This window comes from Physella acuta, unplaced genomic scaffold, assembly GCF_028476545.2.
Source record: "Physella acuta isolate Inbredline_101_S28 unplaced genomic scaffold, ASM2847654v3 ptg000311l, whole genome shotgun sequence".
Classification (NCBI taxonomy): Eukaryota; Metazoa; Mollusca; class Gastropoda; family Physidae; genus Physella; species Physella acuta.
In genome coordinates, this window is record NW_026731830.1 from 246,058 (window position 1) to 270,457 (window position 24,400).

At 34.8% G+C, this 24,400-nt stretch overlaps 3 pseudogenes; all 3 read right to left on the bottom strand.

The window, feature by feature from the left end:
* Nucleotides 1–5,899: 5,899 nt before the first annotated feature.
* LOC131940179 (E3 ubiquitin-protein ligase arih1-like) overlaps nucleotides 5,900–24,400 on the bottom strand; it is a 42,823-nt pseudogene continuing 24,322 nt past the window's right edge.
* Nucleotides 7,464–7,631, bottom strand: LOC131940210 (uncharacterized; annotated as a pseudogene).
* LOC131940207 (uncharacterized) lies at nucleotides 9,044–9,130 on the bottom strand (annotated as a pseudogene).

Here is a 24,400-nt window from a genome sequence, read left to right on the forward strand (position 1 = left end):
TACATCTACAGCTTTTCTACAGTACACGGTGTTTAGATTTTAATATACCCAACAACAGATTATACACATGTACATATTATATGTATGGAAGCTTATTAGGCTAGTTCGGAGTTTTCGCAATTACCTGCGTGGATGTGTAGGTTGTTAAAGCTGCAAACGTCCTTCTTCTTTTTTTTGTTCTTAATATTTAGTGTTGGGAGGGATCGAGCCTTATCTGCAAGAGGGTTGAATTCGAGACTTTTATTTTCGAATTTATCAACCATGAGCTTTTGCCGACATCACATTTAAGGATACGTGTCAAATGGTTATGCGCCATTGAGGCCATTGACTCCGATTTCAGCCTGCTTTTCTTTTTGGATTTGCTTCCATAGCCTTTGTTCAACCAAGAACAACCTACAAGGCAGCAGTTGTTTGATTTTGGAGTTGTCTCGCCTAGAAGAGTTGCTGTCCCCAGCTATCGAGCCTCATCTGCCCGAGGGTTGCAAACGTCCGAATGAGTTGATTTAAATGGAATTGTTTGTGTTAGGTACAGACGGGGGGAGTACACCTAGATGTGTAACGTAGAGATGGCTTCAAATGTGGCTTTCATTAACCTGCCCCTGATCTAGCACAACATTTGCTAGAGATAAGGAAGGTAGGCGTTACCAATGTTGACGTTCTTTACTATTACTTGCGATCGTTAAATAAGTACATGTATGTACGTTGCCCATGTTTTTTATAACTTCCAACTGCTCTACCTAACACATAGCAGATTGCGGTCATTATATACATTTGTTGAATCGTTTATATTAAACATACAATTACGTACAAAGAAATCAAAGAGTGACATAATTATTGTAGACACAAATAAGATTTCATGAAGGCGTGTTATTCGACCTTTGTTTTAATCAATGCTTTTTTTTTGTATGGTATTTAAAGTAGTTTGAGATTTCTTTTTATCAAAAATACAATAATCTTCACAACAAGAAGTGGACCCTCCCAATACAATCAAATTGACGAAATTTAAATTGAACAAATTTAATGTTATGTTTTATTTTGCGTCTGTCTAAAACAATAAGGATAATATAATAAAAAAAATACATTTTGTGCAAATTATTTATAACTTTAATTTTTTAAAATTATAATTAAAGTATAACAGTTAGTCTATTTATTGTTTACTTTTCTGACTTTTACGTGTACCTTACTTTTCTAATTATTTTAGACACTTTTTACTAGTTTGCTCCCTTGACAGGTTTACATTTTTTTATACAAACAGAAGTTTCTCGTTTGTCCTTTAACATGGGTTTTATATAACTTTTAATTCAGTGTAACAAACATTCATCTGGGATCTGTCCATTCTTTTCAGTATCTGCATTTTCACAAACCCTATTACGGCTTGAACCTTTTTAATAATTAGGTTAATTCTACCTATATATCATCCTCTCGAGTTTATCACTTTTTACTAATCTTATCTCTGAAAGATAAAGCTGTAATATTTTGCCTAGCAATTGAGCGTCTAGACTCGTATCTGCGTTAAAATTTTAGAATTCGTCAAAAGATTAGTCTTTGTAGTCGGCTTGTTTACAGTACATGCATGTCTACTTTAAATCCATAGTTTTATGTTTTGATTATTTTCATAGCAATGATATTAGTTTCCAGTTCCTACACCTTTATAGAGGTGCCAATATATGTTACAATCTACAGTTTTTGTTTGGTAGCTGTTGGTGGGGAAGGCGGCCTCAACGAGAGTCGGGACGCCAACAATGTAAACATTACATCCAGGCCCTATTAAGTGACAATCCAATGCACGCAGTTTGTGTTCTGTAATACAATTATAAGGTTAACTCCAAGAGTAGGCACTGTATTTGTAAAACTTAAAATGAATATATGACTTTTTATCTAAATAAGTACATAACAAATTAACCATTTAAGAAATATATCCAGAGAACTTATTGATAATAACCTATTGTCTTGAACCTTCGATCTAAAACCAGATAGTGGTGTAAAGCTAGGGGCTAGATGAAAGTGATATTATACTGTTCTGTTACTGGCTATTTATGATGGACTACCTGTTTCTAAATATATATATATATATATATATATATATATATATATATATATATATATATATATATATATATATATATATATGCATATATATATATATATATGTACATGTATACAATATACATGTACATATATGTATACACTAAATTATGATATACCGCATACACTATGCTCATTTATGCCTAATATCTACATTCGTACTCTTTGGCATTTTTATTTTTTTTTATTTTTTAATCAATATAAATAACAGCACCTATTTCAGATATATTGTGTAATAAGAAGTAAAAGTAAAAATATAAAAAAAAAACAACTGAACAACGCCTTTAGATTCTCAAACAAAACTTTAGGGAAGGCAACTTTGGTGTTCTTTTTGGTTGGTCAGCTGTTTGATTTTTTTTTTCCTTTACGGCCCTTTCACGTCTACATTAAAAAGATAAAATTCAGCTTTATTTAGATTTTCAAAACACTCAGGTTTGAGTAAAAGAGTTTTACAATGTAAGTAAGATAGGAAAATATGGGATACTTGCTTAAAAATGTTTGTAATGAAATTAGACAGGTTTTGGGGACTTAAAAAATGTGATAATTATTTGTTTTTCAAGTTAACAAAATATTAAAAAACACATTATATAAGTCAAATTGGCGCTCAGTCGGGCCGCAATGCTGACCAACTTTTACCTTATATGTACTGAATATTTTAACTTACATGCGTAATATTGGCTCTATGTAGAACAGTGTTGAAACTTCAAACAGTAAGTTATATTTAAATTTTCAACAAAATTCGTTCACCCACCAATATAAAGTATAATCCAATGAGCAATTCAACAATCCCGCTGCTGTCAGTAAATTAGCAAAACTGTTCTGGCGAAACATAAGAATGCACGTGTCTAAGATAATTAAATCAATGAATCGCTTCGATTATGTAATTAAATTGGCGATGTATTAAATATTTATAAATGGTCTAATTTCGACTGCACACAGTTAACTCCCATATAAATTCAATGTAAAAACAAACGCTTTTAAGGGGAATTAATTTAAGATTAAATTATCTAATCAATAAAATGTGTAAGCCTGTAGAAAGAATACAACGCAAAACAATTTAAATTTAGCTATTGTTAACGTTATAACAGTTTAAAATAAAGATTTTTTTTTTTTACTTTTACTTAAATATCAATATTACATTTGTAATATATTTTTTAAAGACACTATAGAAAATTTGAACAATTTTTTTGTATAAGTTAAATACCGACTTAATTTCTTTTGATTATACTGAAAAAAGCTGTTCTCGTTAAGTTAACGCATATTGTCTGTTCAGTTAAACCAGGGGTCGGCAACCTTTTGAGGCGGAATAGCCAAAAGTTACAATTTACAAAATTTCCCAGTTTTTAAAGAGCCACAAACATTTTTATTTCAATAATATATTTGATGAAGATTATATATATATATATATATATATATATATATATATATATATATATATATATATATATATATATATATATATATATATATATATAACATTTTAAATAAATAGCTTTAAATATGAAATATTATTTATTCATATCAAAACATACACATGTTTTGCAGAAAAAAGTATTTTATCTAGCTCTGCTAAAATAATAAAATCAGTAATCACATTATATAACTATAATTATTGAATTATATTTACAATAGTTTTGGCCTTGCGTGCCGTTTGAAAGTTCATTTAAACCTGGCTCATAACTTGTTTTCAATTTCAAACACCCATCTAGATTTTTATTTGTTGGCTTTTTACTTGTATGCAAGAAAACGCATGCTCGCATGAATATGTTGACCCGAAGATCATCAGCACTTCAAATGCCAACTTCTTCACCTTACTGTAGCATCATGGGAGACTATTCCATGCGTCACATAATAGGGCCTCAACTCGCGGCATTTATTTTAGAGCGTTTCAGTTGTGCAGCAAAACGTGCATGTTTTACTGGACCGCCAAATCTTTTAACTTGCTCTTGAATTCTGTGAAATGACCTCAACATGAAGTTGAATGTTTCAAATTGGGAAGGCAACTTTAATAGGAAGTCCATTGAAATAGGGAGTAGCTAAATATTCTGATACAATAGCAAGAGTTTATTATTTATGTTTATTATTATATCTTTCATTATCGAGTGCTGCAGAACAATATTTTTATGAGTTTTGGGGACTCTCCGTAAAAAAGAAGCCATCCTTTCGTAAAATATTTCTCACCAACAACGCAGCTTCACTATCTACACTGACAAGCCAGCAACCATCCCACGTTACATTGAACTATTACAATAAAGCAGTAAATATTCTAATCGCAAAAGCCTGGAGAAGAAAATCGCGTAAGACCTGCTCTTCCATTTTACACTGGACGAACCGCCACCATCTAACACACCCATCTATACAAAACATGGCATATCGACATCAATAACAACTGTAAACGTACCACCCACTCAAGAGAAATTTCTCTCAGAAAAGACAACTACAACAGGAACATGAAGTGCACTGAAGTCAAACCTCATTGACGGCAGAGACACAACGGTTCAAATAACCATAGCAAACACATAAACCCCAGATGAAGCGGCTCCCTTAATCACGCAACCACATACGGAAAAAATTAAAAGCAGTCACTACAGTGAAACTGACATCATCTAACGAAATTGGCATCAACCAAATCCACTAACCCTCAGCATAAATAATTGAGATCTGCAGGTTTTGTTACAAAATATTTAGAAATAACCGCGACTTCGTAACAAACAAAAACAAAGCTAATTAAAAAAGAACAAGATACACAGACTAATTTGTTGTCATCTCTGTATCATATCGGTTTTAAGTTTTCTGGTGTGACGTAGTAGTAATATTGACTGTCGTCGCCTACGTTATTGTACATTTCCACCCTGTGAAAATTCGGCACGTCCTTGTAAAAAGACATGCCGTGGTGCAAATTTAGCTCTTATGTATCACAATTTCTGTGTGCTTTATCACTTGATGCAGGAACATTCTATTTTGATTATATTTTTATGGTCATAACACGTTATGTTTATTTGTGTTTGTCAAAATAAAATAAAATATTATAATTTTTTTTTAAATAAAATATTATTATTTTTTTTTTAATTTTTTATGTGCTTTCATTAATTTTATTCAGTAAGTTTAAGTATACATAATGGGTGAAAATATTCTATAAACAATTTTTTATTAACGTGTGTACAAATTTCAGTTTAAAGTTCAAAATATTTGATTTTGGACAATTAGAAAGCTAGTGAAAAAACTCTATCAACTAAAATAGATGGGTATGCTCTCATTCGTAGCTTGTACAATCGTAGAGAAAATTGGTTTTTAAAATGCTACAACAAATTTCCAGCAGTTTGTGAGGTCAAAATAAAAATTATTTTATAACACTATTTAGTATTTGAGTGAAATATTTTAAATTCCAACTTTATTATAAACATATACTAAAAGAATAATTTTAAAAACTCGAATTACTTAAAAAGAACTTGCAGCAAATTAAAGCCTGTTTTGTGTGACAGTATGAGAACTGTGTATGCTTCGTTCAATTGATTCTGAGTATCTTGCATTGGACACTAAATAGATGTCAGATTTATAAAATATACCTTGCATTAAAAAACAACTTTACTTAAAATTCTGGAGAGCTAAAAAACTGAATATGATCTCAATACTTATTTGTAATCTGAAAAGCTAAGTTAATATAATTTCAAAACTAGAAGGTTCAATATTTGTATACACATATATAATGACTGTGATTTAAACCAGCAGAAAGTCAGTTACAAAATAAAGATAAATAAATGTCAACAAACTGCAAATGCCCAGTTGCATATGGGCTGTGGTTAATCAAGCATAATTACACTGCTGCTCGGGATATTTCTTGACTATCCCTAGCTTTCTTGGCATCATCTTCATTGTACCTATTACAGTTATACCAAGAGGATCCATGGGGTTCCCAGGGTCCAAGACAAACCCAGCAGAATACTGCCCTACAGTTCTGATTTTTACAGACCATGTGGTTGCAGCCGCCATCTTTCTCCATCGTAACGTGACATTTTGGGCATTCCTTTGTGTTTGCCGCTATCCAATTTGACGTTTCACTATCATCATCACATGTTTTAATCCATTGTTTTAGCCACTTGCAACGCACAGGATCATGCCAGTTTTCTCCGCACGAAAAACAAAAGGTATGGCTACATACACAGGTCACCGGCTTTGCATCATGGTGGGCCACCTTGACTGCATGTCCGCAGTCCGGGGCTGGACACCATCTCAATAACCTGTTACACTCTACAAAACCATTTGTTATTATTTGTTGATATTTCAATTTAACTTTTTGGTCTTTTAGTAACTCCATTACACTTTTGTCATCTACAAGAATATCACAGCCATAGGCAGCACAAGAAATGGTTTGTCCCATACCTTCATCCATTATTTTTGATGTGAGGTACTCAGCCCAACAATTGGCACAAAAACGATGACCACATTCAAGACCCTTCATATCATCCAATGCCTCAGAAAAGTAGCATATTTCGCAAAGAACGTTGTCTTCTTGAACACTGTTTCACACTTGACGCTTAGCACCCTTCCCCATATCACGCCGATGAGGACTAACAACATGAGCTTCAGAAAATAACTTGTCTTGATCACCATCATAATATCTTTCCATTTTTTTTTTTTTTTTTTTTTTTTTTTGCCGTCTGGCGTTTAATAGATTTCCTCACTTGCTGTCTACCCTGTTCGCGCAGGGAGGCAGCAAGAGTAGGTTGCATGATTATGTACATACATGAAATATTATACATATTTAAAACAATTTAATCCTTGCTTGTGTTATTTTTCTGTTTTCTTGATTCACTTCTGGTTTCGTATTTTCCATGTTTTCCTGTTTTCATTGATTCGCTTGTTTTTACTTCCGGTTTCTTAGTTCCTTTTTAAAATGACATAAAGTACATGAAAAAACATGATCGCTTCTCCGTTTTTGGTCGTGCTTCTTGTGATTAATACACTCTTGGTTTGATAGTGGTTGATTCTTAGTTGGTAGTTGTACTTGGTGAGAGTGAGTTTGGTGTCTTGTCGTTGATGGTGGAGTTGGTCGAATGGTGTAGAACTTGGAGAGGGTGGTTGAGGTAGTGTCCTTGCGTTAAGATGAGGTATGATGCGCTTGGTGGAAGGGCAAGTTTCGTATATTGTTGTTGGTAGTAGAGTTGTTCGATGACGTGAAGCTTGGAGAGAATAGTTGAGTTGAGGGGGTTCTTGTGTTGAGAGATCTTTCGAAGTGAGTTGCTTTGAAATATTGTTCATTGTGGTTTTGAAGAGGAGTAAAGTTGTGACGTAGTTAAGTAATTGAGTTGGGCGAGGTGACGTTGAAGAGTGAAGTTTTGCTGATGTTGCTGAGTCGAGGATTTTGAGCTTGGTGAAGTAGTTGAAGCGGTCGTTGGCGAGATTTGCGTGAGTTAGAGTAGTAGATTTGACCGCTCTCGGCCCCGGCAGCCAGCCCTAAAAAGGGCTGACCAACCAAATGGCTAAGAACCATGTAGATCCATAACAGATACTACACTTTGATCTTAGCCAAAAGGCCGAGAAGCCTTTCCATTAAATAATTATTTTTTTTTTTTTTTTTTTTTTCTTTTTTTGTCTGGCGTTTAATAGTCTTCCTTCCACACGTGGATAGGTTGCATGTTAAAACAATTACGATGTAATACATGGTATTGCATTAAAAAAGATTTACAATGTCTTAATATCCCTTCTGATTTCTTTGTTCCATGTTTCTTTGATTTCTTTGTTCCGATTTCTTGGTTCCATTTGTTTCTTTTGATTTCTTGATTTTGTTTCCGGTTTGCTATGACATAAAGTACAGGACAATACAACATGATCGCTTCTCTGTTTTTGGCCGTGCTTCTTGTGATTAATACAGTCTTGGTTGGGTAGTGGTAGATTCTTAGTTGGTAGTTGTAGTTTGAGAATGTCAATGGGAGATAATCTGTTGTTGAAAGGGCGAGCTTGTGTCTTGTCGTTGATCGAATGTTGTAGAACTTGGCAAAGGTTGACGAGAGTTTATGGATGATTACACGTGAGATGTTTTGAGTATTTGATCGTTGAGGGATGAAGAGATGACTTGGTACTGGATGTCGTTAATGGAGAGGAGCTTGAAGTGGGCGAGATGACGTAGAGGAATGATTAGTTTTCGTGGTATTGCTAAGTCGAGGCTTTGAGCTTGGTCTAGTAGTTGAAGTGGGTAGAGTGAAGGTGTTGATGATTGTTTGTTTGGGGCAGGGGTCGGCAACCTGCGGCTCGTGAGCCGCATGCGGCTCTTTTGATATCAAGATGCGGCTCTCCAGCTCCTTGCCCAAATACTAATAATCTTAATAAAAAATAAAATATTTGAAATAAAAAAAAATGTTAGTGGCTCTTTAAAACCAGGGAAATTTGTAAAATTGTAACTTTTGGCTCTTCCGCTTTAAAAGGTTGCCGACCCCTGGTTTGGGGTGAGTTGAGTTGGTATTGGATATATGGTTAGTTCGTTTGCTGGTATTTGACGGACCCTCCCACCTAAGATGTCTCCTATGTGGGTGTCGCCAAATTAGTGGCAAAGTATTTAGTAGCGATGTGTTTGCGTGGTTGATAGGTTGATTGGCTGGCGATCGTGACGGACCTCGCACCTAAGATTCCTCCTAGGTGGGTGTTGTCAGAGTGGTAGTGAGTTTGTTGGGAGCGAGGTAGTTGTGTTTGACGTAGTAGATGAGTTCGATTTGTTAGCGATTGTGACAGACCTCCCACCTAAGATTTCTCCTAGATGGGTGTCGTCAGGCTGAAAAATAGAAAATTGAAAGTTAGCCACTCGTACATTTGAAGCCACCCAATACAAGTACTGGGTGACTCATCTCGAGGGCATGTGCGTTCGAGGGATATGTGGGAGCAACCCCACAGCGGTCGTTGGCGAGATTTGCGTGAGTTAGAGTAGTAGATTTGACCGCTCTCGGCCCCGGCCGCCAGCCCTATAAAGGGCTGACCAACCAAATGGCTAAGAACCATGTAGATCCATAACAGATACTACACTTTGATCTTAGCCAAAAGGCCGAGAAGCCTTTCCATTAAATATATATATATATATTTTTTTTTTTTTTTTTTTTTTTTTTTAATACTTTTATTTGCGATTAAAACAAGTACATCAACATCAAATGTTTTAACATAATTTTGAACACCAAATGAAAACGAAAGGTTTTGCAAATGTACATAATGAATGTTTACATGATGTCATGTATTTGATTATAAAAAAAAAATTGCAAAGGATGACAGTAAAAGGGGTGAAGGTCAAATGAAAGTGTCAGAAGTCTGGGTGGGGAGAGGAAAGGAAATTTTTCAGAGAGGGTCAATGGGACAGTGAAGCATTTTCTATGTAGGGAAACAACTTAAGTTGACTAGTTGAAAGGGTGTTGTAGTGGTAGCATTGAGTTTTCAATTTTTTTTTTTTTTTTTTTTTTTTTTTTTTTTTTTTTTTTCTTTTTTTTTTTTTTTTTGCCTCAGACACGTAATTTATAGCGTCAGTTGTGTGTTCGCTTTAGTATTACAGTTTTCATCATCGGCTTGTGAGGACTGATACAGATTTACAATAGTAATATTTCTTTCTTACTTGTAGCCTGCTTTCATTCATTTAAGATGGTTTACTTATACATAGATCTAATACAAAACGTCTAAATATAAAGAAAAAATTAAAATTAAAAACCAACCTGAAACTGAATATGCTAATGTGTAATTAAATGATGATTCAAGGGATTTTTTTTCTCGGCGTGGTGGGCTGAGGGGACGAGGGGGGGAGAGGGGGAATTTGTTTTTTTTTTAAAGTAGAGCTAAAATGAAATTGGGATTACAGAGAATTAAAATGATACAAATTTTAAGCAATCGGAAAAGCAATGTTATTACAATGAGACACGTAAAAGCAAACACTCTTCCCTTTCAAACATCTATATCTATACAGTCCTCAATTAGTTTTTTTTTTCCTTTTTATTTTTTTATTTTTTTTATTATTTCAATTGTTTTAAACATTTAAATCAGTAAAAATTATTTATTTGATAGATTTTACACAGCATCAAAGACATGAACATCAAATGCATATATAATAATCAAATGGAGAAAATAAAATGGCATAAGAACTAGACTAAAATAAGGTGTGCAAACTAGGTTTCTCTCGACTGCTTAATTTACTGTGCTTTTTCCTTAGCTGAGGAGTCAAAAGTTCACATTGTAGCCATTCATGGACAGAAATAGAAACGACCGTGGGAGAAGTGTCTCTGCAGTACACATACTGATCTATCATTCCAAAACTTTCCATGACATAAAATTGACCCTTGGCAAAGAGGGCACGCTACCTTGAAAAATCCGCCAGTCCGGTTGAGTGGGGGGAAGTGTGTGTGTGTGTGTGGGGGGGGGGGTGAGGTGTGTATCTCTTTCTACCATTCAGGTTGTGCACTTTTAAAAACCTGGGAAACAGAAGACTGTTCTAATGTTAATTTACTTGAGGGCTGATCGAGTGATGTTTAGCTTGAGACTGTCGATATTAATTATGCATCTAGTTTATTTGCTTCTTCTGTAGTTCAAATGTTAGTTTCCTGGAAAAGTAGGATTTCAATATTGTGTTTATTTATTATGTTGTTTATATACTGTGTTTGTCCCTAGCCCCCCCTGATGTTCAATGTTGCCAGAGTTAGCATGAATTATTTGGGGTTTTCTTTCGAACATCTGTTTCTAGAGGGCTGGATGGTGGTGGTCTTTTAACGCCAAACTTTCCAGCCGCTGATTTGCTATCCCGTTGGGCCCTGGTCACGACCCTTTGAGGTGGCTTTACTGTAGGTAATTGATTTTTACTTGAACTGATTGCTTGACTATATGACAGTTGACCTGATACCTTTGTTGCTGATATACTTTGTGAGCTTTTAATTTCCTTTAGCGGTTTCGTTATGTTTTCTGAACTAGTGTTATCTTGAAGAATATCATTTATTGTTTCGTCGACAGCCTCCAAATTTTCTAGATTTCCATCTTTTTGAGACCCTGTTACTATGGAATTTCTGATCGCTATTGTCTCCATGGCTTCGGCCTCTATTGTGGTTTCTGTTACGCTTTCGTTAACTTGCTGTGATGCTGCAGTAGTATGATGTGCTTCAGTTTGGCCATCTACTCCAAAGGCATCTTCTACCTCTCTATGCCTTGCTTCTCTAAGCATTTCATTTTGTCTTTCTCCGTCAACATCATAACTGTCCCAATGCTTTAAGAAATTTCTATTGTTACTTAGATGCTCCCTAACTTCTTCTTTATCATTTGCATCACAAGGCTCAATTGCCCTGTACTGTCCGTCTACTAGCTGGACGCCGTCAAGAGCGCGAGTCCTCAAATGCTCACACATTTTAGGCAGGTGCCTGTCTGTGTTGCAGTGGCAACATTGCACCCTCCTCCCATTGAGGATTATAAGGACTCTGCTCTCCTTGTTGGCTTCATTTGTAAGTATAATATAGTGTGGGACACTCTCCACATCTTCTTTCTCCAGAGAGATGGTGAATTGGACCACATTTGATTGGTCTATTCTCTTAAACGTTGGTGTTGAGTCCTGACTGCTTATAGATTTCAGAATCGCCATTATATCATCGTCACTTGTCTTGGAAGGGAGCCATTTCAGAGTGCCCCTTTGCCCAGATTTATCGGCGTGGGTTATTGATATTCTCTGCACTCTGTATCTGGATGTTACCCCAGGTGGCAAATCTCTGTGAAATTCTTTTAGGTGCATTTTCTCATATAGTTCCTTTGATCTAATGGTGACATACCATTTACGCAGTGTCCCATAGTTATACAAACCCTCAAATTCAGCTGGTGATAGGCTACATAACATACATAGCTCTCTTTTTAGTTCGTCAGCTGTGAGGGTAGCTAAAGAAAAACCCTCTTCTATAAAAATCTCTAGAGTTTTTGGTGCATGTCCTGCCATGCCAAACTTAGGCCGGAATAGCCGTTTGATGTATTTTTCCGACATAGTTGTGCGTGAGGCCTACCCGGGGCCAGACAACACACACACGAAATAAAAAAGAAAAAAAGTACTTACAATGTATAAAATGTGAAGACAAAAAAAATAACACACACACACAAGGTTCCAAATGGAAATACACACGAGTTTAAATAAGTCTGTGAAAGGCAGATCAGTGATATTTTGTCATAGTTTACTTGATACGTTTCTCTATCCATTGAGTTTTCAAAAGGTTGCATTAAAATATTATAGAAGTTAAGAGCTCAAAAGATCTCTATTGTGTAAGCGAAGAAGATTAAATGTGACTGTTATTTATATGCATACGATGTGTAGCATCTTAAAGGTTCGCGTATAAACAAGACGATAAATATTTTATGCGACAACAAGTATAATTACAAACAATAAATTACTAAAAATAAATAAATATTTTGCAAAGTAAGCTGATACTATTTTATTTTTGGTTGTGATGTCTGTATGTTTTAAGGTTTATATTAATTTGATAAATATACTTGTAAGTTGTTTCCCTTTATAAACTATTTTATGAAATTGATTGTTCGATGTCATTTAATATGTGTTTAGCAGTTTCGAAAAATAGTTTCGAACAGAAGTAAAACCTTATTTTTGGATAACGTACTTGTTTTGTGTAACCTTTTTGTCACAAAAAAAATGGACTTTTATGCTCGCGTGCGAAATGGGGGTAGAGGGGGTGGGTGGGGTTCGGTTCATTGTAGATGTCCACATCTTGATTTTTTTTATCAAAAAAAAAAAAAAAAAAAAAAAAAAAACACACACTGCACGTAAACTGTATCTTACACAATAATAAATCGACAGTTCTCGTGTTGAATAAATACATCAGTAATGTAACTGTATATCAAACGCCTAAAAAAAACGGGAGATTTTTTTTTTCAATCGGGATGGGAGTGGGGAAGGGGCTGTGACCGCGGCAATTATCTAAAACATTTCACGATATTTCATTTTTATTTTTTAAACATTTCAAACAATTAAAGCATACGTTTAAAACCAATTTAAAAAAAACCCTCAATTTAGCCACTTTACAGTTAGATCTGTGGTTCCCAACCTTTTTCGAGTGTCGACCCCCTTTTATAAAAAGTAAGTGACCCGCGACCCCCATAGAATTAAAAAGCCGAAATTAATTTGGAAATTAATAAGCACTAAAATACGATTTTCTAGTAGACTTTCAATATGAACTACTCTTAATAACTGTTTTAATAGCATTAATAAAATTGCATACTATTCACTAAACCTTCGTGGTTAACTTTTTAATTATTTTTTTTTTGTTAACGCCAACCTCTGTCATTATAATTATCTTAATTGTGTTTTAATCGAAGAATAGTGTTGAAAATATATTCTCGAAAAGTCAATCAATTTTACGTGTCTGCAGTTTTTCATCTTACTCGAAATCACTTTGCAAATCAAAGAATTCATCTTGTAATTCATCGGGGATGCTGGCAACATCAAGGGAAGAAGAGAATAGGTAACAGGTAAATGTAGATTCTTCTTTTTTTTCAGCTCAGAGAAATAGCGATGCAGTTCGTTTTCAAGAGTTTCAAGATGCCCAGAAATCGCTTCTTTCAAAATTTTAATTATCTCACAATCAGATTCATCTACCACACCGCAGAGTTTCTCAAATATGCAATATTTCCAAGATTTATTTTCTTTATCGATTTTGCAGTTTTGATAAAAATGCCCCTAGATTATCATGGTAAGTTATGATATTCGTTCTTTTTCCCCGAAGCTCCAGGTTAAGCTTATCTTGATGTTCGAACACATCTGCTTGGTATGATACTCTCTCCAACCACTCTATGTCGTTTTAAGTATATCAAAAAGTCTTGTTTCCTTTGCACTTCTAAGAACAATTTGATTTCAGATTTCAATTCAAAAACACAATTAACAACATTTCGTTTGACGGCCAGCGTACTGTAGTGTAGAAGAGCAGAACCTCGTGATCTATAGTAATGTTTTTGCTCAGTTCTTTGAAGGCTCCAGATTTGATATAATTTACGACTTATACTAGCAATGGACTCTTGATGTCAATTGGTTAGGGCAATGGTTAGGGAGCTAAATCTTTTCTGTTTTCTGAAAGCCCGATTTTGAGCTAAAAATAGATGGCGCGCCATCCGTACAAACCCCCACAGCCGTACTAACCCATTTTAATCATCCAGTTTCAAAAAAGGTGTTTATTTTCTCCATGCTATCTTCACAAAAGAGCAACTCTTCTTTGCTATCATCCGCATGAATGTAGACACAGACCAGCAACTGCGAACACGAACTCACGTCTGTTGATTTATCAACTTGAAAAACAAATAATGGTGAAAGCTTAATTTTAATAAATGTGTTATTTAACATTTACGTACATGTAGCGTTTGATGAGATTTTCTCCTATCTATATATATACTTCTCTTCTTCGAGTTTCGAGCCGTTAGAAAACAAGCTGCAAACGCTCTCCCTACCTCCCCACCCCTACATGGTTTTAGTGAGCTGTGTTCACTCTAAATGTTTACATGCAGAGCCAACGATTTTAAACGTAGGGGGGGGGGAGGAGGGGGGGAGGGAAGGAAGGGGGGGGGGGGTTATGGTCCTTAACGAGCTACTTATAGTGTTTTAAAGAAATATTTTCAGTGTCAGCGTTGGTACTGTCGAATTCACAAATTATGAATTATTGAAAATTAGAAACAACTAAATAGCGGCGTATGTTATGCCGCGGGCCGGCTCGTCTATATATATAATTCTCTTCTTCGAGCCGTTAGAAAACAAGCTGCAAACGCTCTCCCTACCTCCCTACCCCTACATGGTTTTAGTGAGCTGTGTTCACTCAAAATGTTTACAAGCAGAGCCATCGATTTTAAACGTAGGGGGGGGGGAGGAGGGGGGGGGGGAAAGGAAGGGGGGGGGGGTTATGGTCCTTAACGAGCTACTTATAGTGTTTTAAAGAAATATTTTCAGTGTCAGCGTTGGTACTGTCGAATTCACAAATTATGAATTATTGAAAATTAGAAACAACTAAATAGCGGCGTATGTTATGCCGCGGGCCGGCTCGTTGTTTTTATTTTTACTTTTTTGCTTGGCATTTTCTATCGCGACTTCATTTGATGCTTGCACTAATGCTGGTGAAAACTTCCTGTTTGATCAAGTCTCTGGCATTTGCAACTAGCTTCTAACCGACGAAAGAACTCCATATATTTTGTTGTGTTCCGAATGACTCGTCTCAAATGACGTTTTAGTTTTGAAGATTTCATAGATTCGTGACTGAGAACAACTTTGTACAGTGCGCTTTGTTTCTTCTCTATAACAATTCCAGTGATGTTAATGAAGCCGAATTTCAAAAAATCTTCTAAATATTTATGTTTTGTTTCAAATTACTAAGGTTTAGTATACCAGTTGACGACCCCCCAGAAAGACCTTCGCGACAGGGGGGTCGCGACCCCCAGGTTGGGAACCCGTGAACTAGATGCTACAGTTGATTGCGTAACTATCTAATTGATATCGTTGATATTGTGACTATCTAGATCTTTGTTCTTCTTCTTATTTCTTAATTGTGTTGGAAAGTGTTGGAAAGGATCGAGCCTTATCTGCAAAGAAAGGGGTCGGCGTGGTCGAGTCGGTAAAGCTCATGGCTATGGAAGCAAATCCAAAAAGAATAGCAGGCCTCCGTTTACCTTACATTGTTCGTTTTAGTTTTATTTGCTAGATTTTACACAGCATCAAAGACATCAACATCAATTGCATATATAATAATCAAAGAGAGAAAAGAAATGGCATAAGAACTAGACTAAAATAAGGTGTGCAAACTAGGTTTCTCTTGACTGCTTAGTTTACTGTGCTCCGTCCTTAACTGCGGAGTCTAATGTTCACATTTTATCCACCCATGGACAGAAATAGAAATGACCGTGGGAGAAAAGACTTTCGAAAACGTCATGGAAAGTTTTATTCTTTTTTTATTTATTTTTTTTTTTAAGTTTTATTCAAAATATATTGTATCGGGTTGTTTATTGCAGTTACAGTGTCGTTTTCATAAAGTTTTCACTTATAAAAAAAAACAATTCAATTTTTGTTTAAGTTATCACTTATAGCATTTCTATTGAGATTATAATAAATATTTTAAAATACTGGCTAAGATTATAATGTGCACATTGTATTTTTGTTTATAAAAAGGAAATTTTATGAATAGTTTTGTATTTTCTTTTTATAGATATTTTTTTTTAATCTTTTAAAATTGTATACATATTTATTTTTAATTATTTCCCTTAAAACAAATATATCGTTTGATGAATACAACATGGGAGTTAATTCGCTGCAGTATAGGTTTGCAATATAATGAATACTTCATGTCAAAGCTTCTCCAGCTTAAGTTCAACTCTACAATTTCTATTTAAGGCGCCATGACAATGTTCCTCTTGCTTACCTTACATTTTAAACTTAAAGTGGGTTGGTTTTATCATGTTTAACACATTTTAACTCAATGATGGTTTTAGTTAAAAACGTCTTCTTCGGCTGGTCTAATTTTATAGCTCAAAGTTATTACATAACAGAAATGATAAGTATGATATTTAGACACATATCAACACAACACAATCAACATAATAAATTGTAAAATATAAAAACAAAGTTCATGGTAAAAAATATTTTATATTGTTTATTTTCCAGGATTAAACAACAATGTAAACAAGACTTTAAAAATAATTCATTATAAAGGAGTATTCGATACATTACTCTAAAAAAAACCCAACTATATTAGGTAAACAAAAGAACATGTATAGATCTACCTCTTATTGAACAAACCTGTGTAGTTGCATTTGAGATGATTTTCGAGTATATTATGTTTTCAGATGTTTCAGGTGGAAAAAGCCTACTATTTTACATTCATGCAGGTCTGTAAACAAAGTATATTCTGCATTTTTTATGAATGCTATTATGTACTGAGCATAGTGATATTTATTTGACAAATCATGAGAATTAAAATATAACACAACCGAAAAACTCTCATTTTGTAACACACAGTACTTGTATTTAAAAAAGAAAAACGTTAAATAGACCATATCACACAATAGGTGTTCATCTGTGTTTCTGTGTAGGGTAAAAAAAATAGTTATAGATGTAAACAAAAATTCTAGTTAGGACATTTGTAAGTTACAGGTGTGTGTATTAAGAGCGTGAACAATATTAGATAGTAGTGTCTATTTATGTTGTATTTATATACTAAATCAAACCATACGCTAAATTATGGCCAGGGGTATGTGCAGAACATGTGTCTATGTGAGTGATTTACCGGTTTTATCGGTTTGTGATGCGGATGTGTTCTTGTGTGAGTAGGTGTTTGAGTGTGAGTGTGTGCATTTACATAGAGAGCGACGCTTACACATGTTAGGCTGTGTGTGTTTACATAGAGAGGGACGCTTACATATGCGTGAATGTGTGTATTTACGTAAAGGGTGACCTTTACATATGTGTGAATGTATATATTACATAGAAAGTGACGCTTACATATTTTTGAATGTATATATTACATAGAAAGTGACGCTTACATATTTTAGAAAGTGTATATCACATAGAAAGTGACGCTTACATATGTATGGTTGCTGTGTATTTACGTAGAGACTGACTAAATGAGAAGCCATTACGACCAACCATACGAAATCATCCATGTTTTGGTTTAACACAAATAAAGGACAAAAATGCACACATTCTACTCACGTACTATTCGATCAATGGTTCTACATTGTGTGTGCCAGAGATCTGTAAAAACATGCTGTGACAGCGATGTGACGAGAATGTCGAGAACCAGATAATAAACTATTTGTAAATTATAATTAGTGAGTGATAAAAAAAGTAGATTATTTGTATTTAGTTTTATATATTGTCTAAACATTAGCACTGCTTTACTGCGTACGTCTTGATCTGTGCACCCTGCTTGAAGAAATGGATTATTTTGAAAAAAAAAATCATTTTGTTTTGTTGAAGACACGAAATAGCGATAAATTACTTAATCTCGATAAATTTGAAAAAAAAAATCGTTATGAAACCAATGCTACTATTAACATTAATTACTACAGCATTTCTATTTTATCAGGAATTGCATGTACACAAAACCTGTTTTACAAACAACTGCATACGTTCTACGCATGTTTTACCCGGAATTACGTGTGCCATAAATGCATTTAGCCAACATATACACGTATAGCCTACTAAATGTTTTTATGATTACAGTTAATTTTATGATGTGAGTTTGGATTAAAAACCAGACAGGTTAATACAAAACATACATAGGTCATTTTATTTTTGTAATATATTCAACTACAACGCTAGGTCGGATGTCAACCGCTGCTGCACCTCATATTTCCCCCCCCCCCCCCGTAAAAGCTTTAAAGTGTTCACATTGAGTACTTACGATGTTAATCTATGGTAGGTTGTTAATAAAGCTGGATGTAGCCTTGTTTTCTCGATAGACTGCATGTTTACGTCATGGTATCACACAACCCCCACATTGGGATCGTCACTATGTACTTACAATACTTTTTAACTATAATTATACATCTATTGAACTGGCAAAAAAAGATAATGCATTCTGTATATCTTGTCATTTTTTTTTGTTTACGTGTCATCAGGTGCGGTAAATCTTGAGATTTATAATGATTACTTATTATATAGTTTACTGGTTTAGGTACTTTGCTAACACGAGTGTAGTGTAATACTTCCTTGAGTGAAAAAATTACTTTATTTACGAATCATCCAAGAATTGATCTCATTTTTGAGAGTAGTTGAATAGTTTTCTAATACACAGAAGTCAAAAGTTTGTAGGGCTCTATCCGAAACGGAAATCTAAACGTCTGAACATATTTTATCGTAGATGATTGTAGTTCCTAAGGTGTCGTGCTATTGGTTTACCATAGGCTGCAAATAACATCACATTTAGGGTGCTTTTAAACACTTTTGAATGAGGGATTTATAAATCAGTAGTTCCCAAACTTTTTCGAGTGGCGACCCCCTTTTTATTTCTATGTTTTGTTTTTAATTGGAAAAGTGTTGAAAATCTATTTTCGCAAAGATATGAAGACACAATAGGAACTAAAACACGAAAGGCAATCAATTTCACGTTTGGGTATAAATGGTGCGTACTACACCAAAAATGTGAGCAGTTTTTCATATGACGCGGAGTCATTCCGGAGACATTCTGCAAATTTAAGAATTCATATTGTAATTCATCGGGAACGTTGACAACATAAAGGGACGCAGAGAATGGGTTACGTGTTAGTGCAGTTTCCCCTTCTTTCAGCTCAAACAAAGTAACGCCGCGGTTCGTTTTCTCCTGTTTCATTTTTTTTTAAATTTATCTCAAAATCAGATTCATCTACCACACAGCAGGGTTTCTCAAACATGGCAATATTTCCAAGATTTATTTTTCTTCGCCAATTTAGCAGCTCTGATATAAATATCCCTAGATTATCATGAAAAAAGATAATATTCGTTCATTTTGTATGTTGATGTTCGAATAGATCCGCTAGGTATGTTACTCACTCCAACCACACCATGTCGTTAAAGTATATCAAAAGGTCTTGTTCCCCTTGAACTGTCAAGAATAAATTGATTTCATCTTTCAATTAAAAAAACACAGCGTACTTTAATGTCTTAGCACAGTTCTTTAAACAGACAAGTGTTTAGGGAGGGCTCCAGATTTAATATAATGTACGACTTTTATTAGCAATGGAGTTGGAAGAGTCTTGCTGGCGAGGGCATACCGGTGAATCATGCAGTGGATTCTCCTTGGCTGAGAGCTAAATCTTTTACTGTTTTCTGTAAGCCCGATTTTGACCCGAACATAGATGGCCCACCATCCATACAAACCCCACAGCCGTTTTCTATATTTATCATCCAGTTTCAAAATAGCGTATTTATTTGCTACATAATAACTTCACAAAATAGCAACTCTTCTTTGCTATCATTGGAATACATATATTTCAAAAAGACAAGCAACCATTGTATGTTGATTTATCAACTTGAAACAATGGTGAAAGCTTAATTTCATTCTAAATGTGTTCTTTAACATCTACGGACATATCTGCTATAAGCCACTGAATATTATTATTTGACCGAGCTATTTGTTGCATCTTTACTGCACTGGAATGCCCAAGATATAATTTCACAATCTTCCACAAGCATGGTTTGATGAGATTTGCTCCTATTGTGTTGTTTTGCCTGGCAATTTCTAATGCGACTTCATTTTACGCTTGCACTAATGCTGTGTTAAGTCTCTGAAGTTTGCAACTAGATTCATGCCGACGAATGAACTCCAAATCTTTTTTGGTGTCTTCCAAAACACTTGTCTCAAAATGAAGTTTAAGTTTTGAAGGTATCATAGACCAGAGGTCGGCAACCTTTTGAGGCGGAAGAGCCAAAAATTACAATTTTCAAAATTTCCCAATTTGTTATTTCAATAATTTATTATTTTATTAAAAATAGGTAAATACATTTGATTTGTTATTTAAAATAAATCGCTTTAAATATGAAATAATATTTGTTTATATAAAAACAAACACTTGTTTCGCCAGAATAATGAAATTAGTAATAAAAAAATATAAATATAGGACTATTCAAATCCACTTTAGAAGCAGTTAACCTTTTTTTTTCTTTCTTTACGGATATCACCTTCTGAGGAGGTGTCTCCCATTAGCCAGGCATGTCTCAACACGACAAACTCCGACTAACTGGCTTAATAACAGTGTATCGGTCGCTTTTGTCCTTTGATTCTCACCAGGCTTATCTTTCACCCCACTGAACGCAGGGTAAACTCATACCCCACCGTCCAATACCCGGCTCAACAGTAGGAATCTATAATAATAACAACAAAAAAATTACGTCACTCACGTCAAATTAATGATTACTGACAGATAAGGAAACGCATTCTGAATAAAATAACATTCCACATTTAACGATATTCGAAAAAGTCGGATTTTGGCCAGTGGCAAGCATGGAATTGTTGCCACGGGGCTTTCCACAACACGGCTTTGGGGCTGGACCTGGTGCCCAAGCTACTATTAGCTGTCCGTTACTTTCTAGTGCACATATTCGCACTGTTCTCTAATGCGATTTTTTTTTTCTTGTTTAAACGCGTGTTTCTTTACAGTATAATTTTTTTTCAATGAGTTTTGAAAACTATTGATATTTGTACAAGGAGCTGGAGAGCCACACCTTGACATCAAAAGAGCCGCATGCGGCTCGCGAGCCGCAGGTTGCCGACCCCTGTCATAGACTCATGACTGAGTAAAACTTTGCATAGTACGCATTGTTGTTTCAGACATTCTTATAAGTATATATATTTTTTTTAAAGCTAGGGTTTAGTCTACCTGTTCGCGCCCCCCCCCCCCAATCCTTAAGAGGGGGGCCCTTCGCGTGGGGGTACAACCCCCAGTTTGGAAAGCCATGGTATAAATCAGGGGTCGGCAACCTGCGGCTCGCGAGCCGCATGCGGCTCTTTTGATATCAAGATGCGGCTCTCCAGCTCCTTGAACAAATACTAATAATCTTAATAAAAAATTAAAATATTTGATATTAAAAAAATGTTAGTGGCTCTTTAAAACCAGGGAAATTTTGAAAATTGTAACTTTTGGCTCTTCCGCTTCAAAAGGTTGCCGACCCCTGGTATAAATGATTTGATTATTTAAAAAAAAAAAATAAATTGAACAATAGCTATTATTTCCACTTGTAACGTTTTTTTCAATTACAAAATTTTAATTATAGAAAAAAAGAAGCTTTTTATTTAAAGTGTCTTAGATATAAACTGGAAATAAAAGTAAACTATTTTTTAAAATCATTTTTTGCACAAGTTAATTTTTTGTTTACTACATTAAGCATTTCTTTACAATTTTATATTTTTTTTTGTTAACATCAGATATGAACACTGAATTTTGCGAGTTTTTTGTTATAATATAGTTTTATTCTTAGTTAACTCCCTTGAAATACTATTTCATTTGTAACATCTTTACTTCGTTGCATCTTTACTGAACTGGAATGCCGAAGAAATCATTTCATAGTCTTCCACAAGCAGGGTTTGATGAGATTTGCTCCTATTGCGTTGTTTTGCCTGGCAATTTTTAATGCGACTTCATTTTACGCTTGCACTAATGATGTGTTTCCTTAAAGAATAATTCGTGTTCGATTAAGTAAAACTTTACACAGCGAGGTTTTTGTTATTATATAGTTTTATTCTCATTTAGCTCCCTTCAAATACTATTTCATTTGTAACATTAACATGGGAGGTAATTAATTGTAACAAAAGTTTGGTAATTTATAAAACAGCAACACAGGGTCGATTTCAAAATGTACAATCAATACACTTACTAACTAAGGCCCAGTGGTGGAACTACATTGACTCTAGAACCCTAAAACCATTTTAAAACAAGGAGCCTAAAAAGCGACTTGAACCATTTTAATCGTATATATCTTATTTGAAAAAAAATAATGATATTAAAATTGGTTATTTACTAATCTAATACCAGTTATATATTGTTATAAGAAAAATATGTTATTTTTTTACTCAATGTTTTAAGTGTCATAATGAATGTGTCATTAGTAAATATAGTGGGGGGGGGGGGGGGCGATCGTTGAGTTTGGTCGATTCGGGTTTTTTTTCGTACATGTCGAGACTGTAAGTGTATTGTCGGTTGGTTTTTCTTTGATTTTCCAGCGTGGTAACATCAAAGTCAGTTGAGCTAAAAAAAAACCACGTGCCAACCCTTCCGTAATTGTGTAATAGAATGGGCTGTTTGCTAATTAACTGCCTATTTACGTGGCCCTTAGGTATTCTTCATAGACTGAAGGGTGGGGCAGTCTAGATAACGGGTCGGCAACCTGCGTCAAAATGCGGCTCTCCAGTTCCATGCACAAAGATTTATAATTATATTTTTTATTTTCAAAACTTATTATAATATTATAAAGAAAACCAACTTTAAACGGGATAAAAACACTCACCAGAGAACAGAGGGATTAGGTGAGGTAGAAAGTACACGAACAGCTGACAGCCGCTTGGGCACCAGGCCCAGCCCCAAAGCAGTGATCTGACTAGCACAGTGGCGACGGTTCCATTCTTACCAATGCCGAAAAGCCGAACTTTTCGAATATAGTCAGACGGGGAATGTTATTTTATACAGAATGCATTTCTCTATCTGTCAGTATGCATACATTTGATCTGAGGGACGTCGTTTTTTAGTTATTAGCTCCCTACGTTTGAGCTGAGTACTGGACAAAGTTTACCCTGGGCTATGTGGGATGTAAGATAAACCCTGTGAGAACCAAAGGACAGAAGCGACTGATACAGTAATCAAACCGATACACAAGCCAGTTAGTCGGAGTTGGCCTAGCTGAGGGCTGCCTAGCTATGAGAGACACTTCCTAAGCTGGTCGTGTCGAAAAGAAAGAAAAGTAACAGTTATTGGCTTCTAAAGTGGATTGGGATCGGCCTAAAGTTATATTTTTTTATTACTAATTTTATCATAGCAGATCTAGCTAAAATACTTTAATATATCTTGTACGCATTATTAGTATATTATTTTAAGTATAAATACTACTTTATTTTTAAAGCTATTTATTTCAAATCAAAAATCAAATAATATATATATATATATATATATATATATATATATATATATATATATATATATATATATATATATATATCTAATCCTAATCAAATACCAAAATATTGATATGAAAGTGTTAGTGGCTCTTTAAAAACTGGGAGCTTTTATAAATTGTAACTTTTGGCTATTCCGGCTCAAAAGGTTGTCGACCCCTGGTCTAGATATATGTTTTCCTCATTCCAAAGTGTCTTATATGAACAGATAGCAACGGGTGCATGTTTGTGTATCACTGACGGTGTGTTGGTTTTGTGTTTGTGCCTCAGTGGTGTTGTGTTGTAAATTAGTCTATTTGCTAATTCCCTGTCTTTGGGTGTAAAGGATTTTTAAGATTGATGTTTACATATTGACCTGAATTGAGGCCTATACTACCATTACTGTGAATATTTGGGCAGTAAATCTTTGTTGTAAATGTAATCTTTGGTGGTTTAAATGGATAATCGGTAGGAAAATGAATGGCTAAAGAAAAAATACCATCTGCATATGACTATTCGGAGGTCCTTGAATCATTGCTTCTCACTGATATAAGTCATCTCCAACAGGACCAACAGAGCGGTCAGCAGCTGGATCTCAGTGTAAATTCTGAAGCTCCTTATTAATTCATTTCGTGGCCATCGCTACTGTACGTAGTGTGTATAATTCAGTATCCGTACTCGGTATTGTTGATCAACAAATTGTAAAGCAGCTCTTACTGCTGTTG